The sequence below is a fragment of the Polyodon spathula genome, chromosome 2 (genome assembly GCF_017654505.1).
Source record: "Polyodon spathula isolate WHYD16114869_AA chromosome 2, ASM1765450v1, whole genome shotgun sequence".
Lineage (NCBI taxonomy): Eukaryota > Metazoa > Chordata > Actinopteri > Acipenseriformes > Polyodontidae > Polyodon > Polyodon spathula.
In genome coordinates, this window is record NC_054535.1 from 40182758 (window position 1) to 40194315 (window position 11558).

Below are 11558 nucleotides of genomic sequence, written 5' to 3' on the forward strand. Positions count from 1 at the left end.
CTTCACGCCTATTTCCTCTTCTGAGATGTTGTTTCCCCTTTGAACTCTTTGCAACACCGCCATCTAACTGTAGACCTTGAAATTCACTTTCATAGTAGTACAACATGGGAAGATATTCAACAACTTTTGTGCCAAAGAAAAATGGCTGACATTTCCAGAGGTGTAAGGTTTTCTTGTTGTCATGTGGCTGTACGTAGTACAGGGATAGAGCTGTCTGTGTACTTGTTTAAGAATGCAATGCTCCCAGTTCAATGAATCACTTTATGGTAAAATGCATTTAGTAAACTGTATTGTTATTATTTTTATGCTTCTTTAAAAAAAAAAAAAAAAAAAAAAAAGTTTTATATTGTACAACACTTTGCAATTAACCCAAGGTAGCTGTTTCGATTTTTGAGTGATATAGTTTTTTCTTTGTGTCTGGGTTAAGTATATATATATATATATATATATATATAGATATATATAATATATATATATATATATATATATATATATATGTGAAAAATTACAAAACTTGTGAAGGCCAGGTTTCAAATAACATTTCTATGGTGTGAAAAAGTCGTGCTTGAGTTGGATCTCAAATTATAAGAAGTCTTAATCACTTGTTGGGGGAATTTGAAAGGAACCTCAACTGAGTTATTTTAACCTGTCCATACATGCCAACAGTCCATATATGATCGGGACAGCCCCAATTTCCTAGCAAATGCCCCGCGTGCCGACGCATAGGAAGAAAGTCCCGATATTTACCCATAGGAAAAAAAAAAATTAGTGTAAATCACACGCTGTGCTCTTCGTGCGACTGACACATCTGCTGATCACTAACTTATACAAAGGTAAGAACGCTTCGTTATGTCTATTTTTACTGTCATAATGGTGGTGTCGAGTTTGGGGGATACGTCTACTATATGATAATGAGTGTTTTTTCCGCTTGACTCCTCTCCTCCCCAGTGTATCATGCGTATGACCCCGACCCCCGGAGACGAGCTTCCCGCTGAACAGTTTCCAAATGTTAGCAAGTATGCTTGTCTGTTTTTGTATGACATCTAGTCAACACCTTATTTGCTAACTTGTCTCTCTTTGTTGTAAATGTGAAATGTTTTGTCAGAGCAGATGTAGTACATTAGATAAAGTTTCCTCCACAACGTCAAAAGTGAGAGGTTTCTTTTTAGTGCATCTATATGTAAGCTTTTATGAGTTAATCTGGGTTTTCTATTAAAACTATTTATGTACTTAGCAACACTAACAAAGTTTCGCCAACTGGTGGTGCTATTATGCACAGAGCTGTATACAGGTCAAGGAAAACTCCTCTCAAAACTGTAGACATCTCAGAAAGGTTGCCCCACTAGGAACTGCTGAGTTAGTTTTTAGTCTGACTGTAAAGTTAAACTGTTTTCACTAAATAATAATGTTAGTCAGCTTTATTGGCCAGTTTAAAAAAAGGCTTTGTAGTTTGTTCTCATATTTAAATATAATACATGGATGAATGGCTATATTTGCATTCTGAGCCATTCCAGAAAAAAAGTGAAACTATCACCGTAGTGATGTCAAAAAATGATAATTCCTCTAGAGCAAAATATACTTGAATTTTGACTCCACGAGACCAAACACAAAATGTCACTCGACAGAAATGTTCACTGAAGATCAACAAAATGTGAATATGTTTAAAAAAAAAAGATGTAAAGCTGGTACATTCATATCTCAGATAAACTCAGTTGATAACGACATAGCATGTATGTACAGCACTGAAAAACACTATTAAAAAAAAAAAAAACCTTGAAAAAAAAAACCCAAACTGTACTGCTGAACCTCGTCTTCTTTAATATTAGCATCACACGTGTATCCATGTATTATACAAAAAAATAATAGATGGGCCTCTTCAGTGAGTTACAGGAAAACAATTCCATCTCGGGTTTCTCTGACAGTTTATAAATTACTCGACCTTCGGTCTCGTAATTTATGACGTTACAGAAACCCTGGATGAAATTATTTTCCTATAACTCACTGAAGCCCCTCTATTATTCTATATGTATCCCCAGGCACCCCCAGCAACAGAGATTTAGCACTGGCATTCATACATATACCATAAGTGTGTCACATTTTAGAGTTTTTTCATAACTAGTTACTTACTATCCAAGACTATATTAACTGAGTCATAACATCCATAACATCTAGAACCTTGCTTTGCATTTAACTGAGCGTAACTCAAGTGACTTTCACAGGTCTAGCATTGTGCTGGCTGAGCTATAGGAATTAAACCCAGAAGGATATCCTGGATCTTATTTTCTTGCTCTATACCACTAGACCTTATTGTATTCCTATCCCTATGGTGTGCTCTTGCTGTTATGGACCTTGACTCTTCAGGGGTCATACAGAACCAAAAGGCAGCACTCTTTGTAATCCTTCATTACTATCACATCAAGGAACTGTAGTAGATTTGCAGGGAATAATCTGGCTGCTGTGTATATTTGCTGGGTCCTTCTCATTCACTGTATGTTTAGTGCTCACTAAACACACACACACCCAAGCTGTTCATGTGCTTTGTTGTTTAAACAAATGATATCCAGGTTCAGTAAGTCTAGTGTAGTCCAGAATAAGAGTCGGCAGTCATGAAGTGTACAGCCCTGCATACACTTTCAAGACAAAATTTTCTACTTGGAGAAACATTTTTCCTTTAGCCAATCAAGAGAGACTCTGTAAGCATAAGTCATCGATCATGTGACTATGCAAGATGGTGACATCTACAGAAGATGGTTTGGAATCCTACTAAACCAATAATTTTATTGATATGCACGCTGACACATTTTATTGACATTTCAGGTTATTTGTGGTCCTACGTCCCTCAGCAGCTCTTCAAAAGTGTAAGGATCCATACAAACAAAATTGCGATAACTTACGCATTTCTCTCTCCTCATAATTTAGGATCCCTGTCTTGTCCACACGACTGTTCCTGGCTTTCCCCTTCTTTTACAAAGTTTTAGCGCAATTATAAGTTTCCCGACAACTTCTGAAGAAAGATGTTTCTGGAAACATGTTTCCTCGTATATGCTGGGCACTGTTATGCACGTCCATTCATTATATAAACATGTAGCTGTCAAGAAAACACATCTTATAGTAATCAGTTATTTTTATTATAAATATGGTATCTGGAATTCATAGGCCTTGTTTGGAAGTCAGCCAAAATAAAAAAAAAAAAAAACGTATCCCCTTTCATCTTTTGTTGTCGTTTTTATTCAATGATTGGAGCTAAACATTGTGTGTTATACACCCCAAACTCCAACGCCCCTGAGTACACCTCAGTTCTTTTCAGATACTTCCTAGATTAAATACATTTAAAAAAAAAAACATCTGTGTTATCCGTGGCAGTCTTCAAATCTCAGCTGAAACGTATGCTATTTGTCCCACAGAACCAATTTTAAAGCCAGTTAATATGTAGGGCATATTGACTTGTATTAATATTTATTTGCAGTCTATTTTATTTGTACTGGATAAGAAAGATCTATAATACAGGACACACACACACACACACACACACACACTCGCACACACACACGTGTGTGTGTGTGTGTGTGTGTGTGTGTGTGTGTGTGTGTGTGTATATATATAATCAGTGCTTTACAAGATGCATAAATAAAAAGAAAATCTATAATACTTTAAATACAGAGAAATGCATAATACATGATATACAGTGAAAAAACATAATACATTAAATAGTGAATAATGCATGATATAGTAGCAACAACACAACAGCTAACAGCAGATATCAGATATCATTAAAGAGCATGGAAAGCAAGAGAGAACAAGTGGGTCTTGAGAGTTGATTTAACACTAAAACTAACAGGTTACATACATAGCTAGAACTACCGCAGCTGTCTTTTTTATGTTATATTAAAACACGTATAAAACTACTGCAGTGTTGCACGCTACAAAACTGTTCTGTGTTAAATATAGTCAAAACAGCGTGTTTATTTTAACATATCAAACATAGTGCTTACCTTTAATTCTGATTTCCTCGCTTGTACTTTCCCATAATTTCTTTGTAAATCAGACATAAATCCCCCATCTTGCCTGTGATATTTGGTGAGAAAAAACTTTGGTTTGCGACTGTAATTCCCGTCTCCATTCTTGCAATAGCTGGTTTGGTACACTATTATTTAGTAACTTTTTTTTTGTTTGTTTTTCAAAATAATCATGCCTAAGACTTGCTGTGCAGTCGTGTGTTGTATTGCTCCATTCATTTTAACTAGAAAATAAGTATTTTTAAATAGAAAATAAGTATTTTTACAGCTGTTGATAGATAAATCACATCTAAAAATGTCTCCTGTAGCTATTCAAAACAAGCATGAAGCTCTCAAGTTCAGGAGCACTAAGCCAAACCCACTGTTTTTAATATGACAGTCAAAATAACAGCTGCAGTAGTTCTAGGTATATCGTATTATATCTCCATACATTTCTGCAATCCTGGGTCTACTGATGGTTTGAGATGTTTAATATACCTATTTTGGAAAAGTCGAAAAAGCACGGTGCCTAGCTGCCAAATTAGTGAAGAAAAATGCATTCAATAACTGATGCGCCAAAAAGACAGCTCCCGTAGTTCTAGCATTAAAGCGAGCGATGATGGGAGTATCATGCACCAAAGCTGGGAGAGAGTTCCAAAGAGTCTTTGGGGATAACAAGGAGGACGGAGGACGGAGAGTCGGAGGACCTCAACTTTCGGGCAGGGACATAGCGGGTCAGCAGGTTGAGGAGGTACTCTGGGACCACTGTGATGAAGGGCACTGTGGGGAGGAGGAGGGTTTTGAAAGTAATCCTGAGCTTTACAGGTAGCTAGTGCAAGACGGGGTGATGTGATCACGTTTTTTACATCGGTGAGGATCCTGACAGCGGCATTCTGAACTAGCTGCAGCCAGTTTATGGTGCGTGCCAGGAGACCACCATAAAGAGAGTTGCAGTAGTCAAGAGGAGACAAATGCATGACAAAGTATCTCTACATCCCGGAGGGAAAGATAAGGACGGACTTTAGGTATGTTTCGAAGATGGTAGAAGGAAGATGTGACCACGGAGGAGATGTGGGCATCAAAGGAGAGGTTGCTGTCAAGAAGTACACCAAGGCTTCATACTGTGGGGGAAGGCAGCAGCAGACAGTTTCCGAGGTTCAGGGCAGCTATATTGCAAGCCGAGAACCGGACAATGGTAGAGATTTTTCCCAGGGTCGAGTTTTAAGTAGAGCTGGGTGTTGTCAGGATAGGAGTGAAACATGAGACTTTGTTGGTGGATGAGGTGACCCAAGGGAAGCATGTAGATATTGAAGAGAAGGATCCCAAACAGATCATTGGGAACACCACAAGAGACTGGGTTTGCGACACCACTGCATCGAGCATATAAAACAGAGTGCTTGTGTCCGGATAGGTAAGAGGACATCCAGGAGAGACAGGTTCCAGAGATCCCAGCATACTTCTGAAGGCGATCAAGAAGAATGCCATCATCTATGGTGTCAAAAGCGGCTGTTAGGTCAAGGAGGACAAGCACAGAGGGAGCACCAGCATCAGCATTGAGCAGGAGATCATTCACAATCCGGAGCAGAGCAGTTTCAGTACTGTGATGCTGCCGGAAGCCAGACTGAAATTGATTATGTCAGCCGGGTCTAAGGGAAGGTTTTTTGAGTAGCGGCATAACTCAGGCAAGCTTAAGGGTAGCAGGAAACGAGCCTAAGTCCAGGGACTTGTTGAGAGTGTGCATAATGGAAGGAGCAAGATCAGAAGCTCAGACGGACAAGGTTAGTTGGACAGGGGTCCAGCGGGCATGTGGCAATAGTTGATTTCAACAGTAAGCCGGGGACATCAGCAATGGAGAGAGGAGAGAAAGAGGAGAATGCAGGAAGGGCAAGTGGAGGATAGTCAAAGTGGTCAACTAGTAGACTAGGTTTCTTGCAGGAGAGTGTAAAATACATGTCAATTTTATTTCTGAAAGAAAGGTATAAGAGGAACATGAACGGGAACTGGATCTGTCAGTGGCTGGATATAGGATTTGGTCAATGGTCTTAAAGAGAACATTGGGTTTATTGTGTCCCATAGTTATGATTTCAGAGAAGTACTTCACCCTGGCAGTGGCAAGCCCATGCCAGTAGCTACTTTGATGGTCAGTCCAGATGTCTCTGGGAACCGTTAGTCCAGACGACCTCTACTTGCGCTCAAGCTTGCGGCAGGAAGATTTAAGCAATCAAAGTTCGAGGGTGTACCACGGGCAGTTTTGATCTTTCTTGATGGTTCTGGTTGTAAGCGGGGCAACAATGTCGATGATATGAATAAGGATGGCGTTGTAGAGGGACACCGCATCATCAACTGAGGATGGGAGAGTACCAGTTAGAGGGGATGAAGAAGCACATTCAGAGAGTTTCAGAGGATTCAGCAGATTCTTAGGACAGAAGGAGATAACAATATCAGTAGTGGAGGAAGGAGCAGGGAGATTAATATTAGCAGTGAGTAAGAAATGGTCAGAGATGGAGGGATATCTGGAACGGAGTGATTTGAGGGGTCAAGACCCTTGGTGAGGAGCAGATCCAGTGTGAGTGGGGACGCTGACAGATTGGGAGAGCCCAAAACAGTCCAGAGTCGGTCACTAGGGGGGAGGAAGGCAAGTCAACATGAATGTTGAAGTCACCTAGGAATAAATATATATAGTCAATTGAAATAAATTAATTAGGCCCTAATCTATGGATTTCACTTGACTGGAAATACAGATATGTCACAGCTACCATAAAAAATAAGGTAGGGGCATTGATCAGAAAACCAGTCAGTATCTGGGGTGACCACCATTTGCCTCATGCTGCGCGACACATCTCCTTCGCATAGAGTTGATCAGGCTGTTGATTGTGGCCTGTGGAATGTTGTGCCACTCCTCTTCAATGGCTGTGCGAAGTTGCTGGATATTGACGAGAACTGGAACACTCTGACATACACGTCGATCCAGAGCATCCCGAACATGCTCAGTGGGTAACATGTCTGGTGAGTATGCAGGCCATGGAAGAACTGGGACATTTTCAGCTTCCAGGAAATGTGTACAGATCCTTGCTACATGGGGCTGTGCATTATCATGCTGAAACATGAGGTGATGGCAGCGGATGAATGGCACGAAAATGGGCCTCAGGATCTTGTCACGCTATCTCTGTGCATTCAAATTGCCATCGATAAAATGCAATTGTGTTCGTTGTCCGTAGCTTATGCCTTCCCATACCATAACCGCACCGCCACCATGGGGCACTCTGTTCACGATGTTGACATCAGCAAACCGCTTGCCCACACGACACCATACACACTGTCTGCCATCTGCCCAGTACAGTTAAAACTGGGATTCATCTGTGAAGAGCACACTTCTCCAGCGTGCCAGTGGCCATCAAAGGTGAGCATTTGCCCACTGAAGTCGGTTGCAACGCCGAACTGCAGTCAGGTCAAGACCCTGGTGAGGACGACGAGCACGCAGATGAGCTTCCCTGAGATGGTTTCTGAGAGTTTGTGCAGAAATTCTTCGATTGTGCAAACCCACAGTTTCATCAGCTGTCCGAGTGGCTGGTCTCATACGATCCCGCAGGTGAAGAAATCGGATGTCGAGGTCCTGGGCTGGCGTGGTTACACGTGGTCTGTGGTTGTGAAACCGGTTGGACGTACTGTCAAATTCTCTAAAACGACGTAATGATCGTGCTGTTTAATCAGCTTCTTGATATGCCACACCTGACGGGTGGATGGATTATCTTGGCAAAGGAGAAATGCTCACTAACAGGGATGTAAACAAATTTGTGCACAAAATTTGAGATTAATAAGCTTTTTGAACGTATGGAAAATTTCTGGGATCTTTTATTTCAGCTCATGAAACATGGGACCAACACTTTACATGTTGCATTTATATTTTTGTTCAGTGTATATATATATATATATATATATATATATATATATATATATATATATATATATATATATATTATAATATATATATATAATGTTAAAGGTCTCAAAACTGCTGTCCATGCAGCCTTGACTTCTTTGATTGGTGTGTAGCCAATTTTGCTGCCTGGAAACACCCTAGCAAAATAACTGCTAAACAGCACCTGTTATACTTCTATATCAAGATGAGTAAATACAATAGTAATACTTACTGAGTAATACTTCAGGTTACACTCGGTTCAGATTACAAGATTTTTTGTTTTGTATTTTTATAAGAAAATACCAAAAATATGCCAATAAGAAAAAACATACCACTCCTTCCCCATGAGGCAAGTGCAATACCCTGCAGTAACTGTCTAGCACAGAGAACAATGGGTGGGCTCTGATACTTGTAGACAAACATGAAGGAAAATATTTATTTTAAAAGTACATTTAGTATTCAATTATTGGGATTGAAGAAGACATGCACTACTACCGAACGTGCTTTTTTTAATACTGACTGCCTTTACATTTTTTAGGGCTTTTGTTAAAAATGGTATATAGCCTCCCCTTTCTAATGTATATGGATGTATACAACAGGTTTTTACTAAAAAAAAACACCCTTTTGTGTGCACTGGTTTTCAGGCTGTTCCCCGATAAGTTAGGGAGGAGGGGATATAACAGTAGTCATAAATAAATTATTACAATGATAATGGTAACACTTCAGTAACAGTACAATCAATTTGAACAAAAATTAAGGCAAACTCCTTGTCAGTACAGTTAAAAAATAAAAGGAGGTTATACTGAAACCTATTTTTTAAAAAGCTATACATTTTCTGTACACGCTTTACCTCAACATATGAATGTAGAAAACATCAGATCTCATATTAGTCAGAAGCAGTTAAAAATGTATGTTATTATTATTATTATTATTATTACTTTATTATTATTATTATTATTATTATTACACCGTGTAACAATATTTTTTTTTTTGGTTCCTGGGTAGTAAGTGTTATTTCCTAATTGCTTATGCCTCAAAAGTATAGAAAATGGCTATTATTCCCCACAAACTTTGCTTTTGTGACCAGCACAGTGAAATTTTGAAATTTACATATTTTTCAGAACATTCCAGATAGATTCAGTGCTGAGTAAACTTGGAGTAAGTTCTAGAACTTTCTAGAACTTTCCAGTAATATAAATAGTAGTATAAATACAGGGGCTTTAAGCCCACCAGTTCAGTTTAGTTCCAGCTGCCTAAGTGGATACATATCTGCATTTTTCTGAGATGGCATCAAGAGGCTTCAATGGTGGCATTCCTGATGGGTCTCCAAGATGGTTTTACCAAGTTTCCCTGCTATCTTTGCCTTTGGGACAGCAGGGACACCAAGGCGCACTACCACAGGCGGGACTGGCCACAGCGGACCGAGTTCTCTGTGGGGAGGAACAACGTCAAGTGGGAGCCAGTGGTGGACCCCCAGAAGGTGCTGATGCCACCACTGCACATCAAATTGGGCCTTATGAAACAATTTGTCAGAGCTCTAGATAAGGAGTCGGCAGCCTTCAAGTACCTTCAGGACTTCTTCCCTAGCTATCTGAGGCAAAGGTCAAAGCCGGTGTCTTCGTCGGACCACAGATAAAGACGATCCTGGAGTGCAATGAATTCCCCAAGAAGCTCACTAGTAAGGAGAAAGTGTCTTGGAACAGTTTTGTTGCAGTGGTTCGGGGCTTCCTGGGCAATCACAAGGCCGAAAACTATGTGGAGCTGGTTGAGACTCTGGTGAAGAACTACGGCACAATGGGCTATAGGATGTCCCTCAAAGTCCATATCCTTGATGCTCATCTTGATAAATTCAAGGAGAACATGGGAGCGTACTCGGAGGAGCAAGGCGAGCGCTTCATTTGGGGACTGATTTGTGAAAGTGATTTACAGTATAATCGTAAATCCCGAAAAACTACTCACTTCTGAATCTTTTGTAGTCATTTTTGTATTACTTTACTATAAATACATGTTAATTTGGATTCATATGTTGTTTTTTTCTGACTTTATGTGAACGAAAAGACGGTTTTCTCTTTGGAAATAGGTACATTTCAAAATATCACTGTCCTGGTCACAAAAGCAAAGTTTGTGGGGAATAATCTTTTTTTTTCAATGTTTACCATATATTTGTTTATGCACCTAAGTAACTAATGCTCCTTATGCCATTATTATATTAACAAAGTTTTTCCCCTAATCATTTTAAAATGTATACTAAAATATTATTAATTGTTTTCTGCATTTGCTACATTTTTCACAGTTTAGTCTTTTGTACTTAGCTTCTTCAGAAGGCAAACATTCTTGTTTATTTACATTCCCTCAAGGTAAGTTCAAGATAAAGAGACACACGCTACCGCCTCCTTTCAAACCTGCTTGCCAATGTGACATTCTAGAACAGCTGTAGGTTATGAATACAATATACAAGTTGTGTATTACACAAGAAGAAAAACAAAAGGTTAGATAACATTTTAAAGGGAATACCTCACCTCTCGCTTTTCACCAGTGCCATAGTAATTGTTTATATAATTTCATTATGCATTTTATTTTTGAATTGCATTGTTAAATGCAAGTTAAATTAATAACCCAATGGTGGTGAATCAAGTTGATATTGAAGAATGAGATTAAAAAAACAGCAAAAAAACTTTAACACTGTAATACTGCCTGCAAGCTATTGATCAACGTGAACTTGTAAACTGGTCTGATAAACCAGGCACTAAAACTGGTAATACTGTATAGCGAATTGTCTAAAAAATACTCCAGTAAAGATGAATTCCCAGTTAGCACAGAGATATTGTAACTAACACTGAATGGAAGATACACTTCTGACTTTAGCTGCATTTTTTTGTATTCAGTACTGTAACAAGCAACTAACTTTAATATTATTCCTCTAAATTTATTTTAAAAAACTGCTTTCCTCATTATTTTTACAGAACTAAGTTGTTACATTTTGCTCAGATTGCTGAAAACAAACACTTTGAATGTAAATATCACTTTCACATCTCCAGTTACATTCATTTTTAAAGACTAACTGTAATTGTAAGATGAGAAAATAAATGTAATAAAAAGGAAGATATTGTACATCCTAATACCACTGTCAAGCAAATCAATAGAAAACCTTCATGAAGTTACTGAAAGAAATATACTCAAGAAAGTGACTTGAGTTACTCCGTGAGAGGTGTTAGTTGTCATTAAAATGTAGTTTTTTTTTAATGATTTCAGTGGTGGCGGTATTACAATCTGACACTGTTTAGACCAACTGAATACTTTACTCCAGTAATTTTTTGCATACTTTTTTTTTTACATAACTATATAAATAAAAATTAAAAAGACATACACCTTTTTTTAATAAAGGTGGAACCGGAAGAGTATTAACTTGCTTCGAATGTAAGTACTTTCTAAATGCAATAACACTCAGGTTTGTTTACTTCAGTCATGACTTGTGACCTAACATAGTCTGTGCGTCTTTAAATGCAAAAACAAACCTGTGAATTTACATTTTCCACATTTGACATGGCTATGCAAATGCACTCCTCTTTCATACTTTAATTCCAAACATATTATGAAGTGCCTTGTAGTGTAACCTTTCCTGAGCTATGACACTGTTTGCCTTT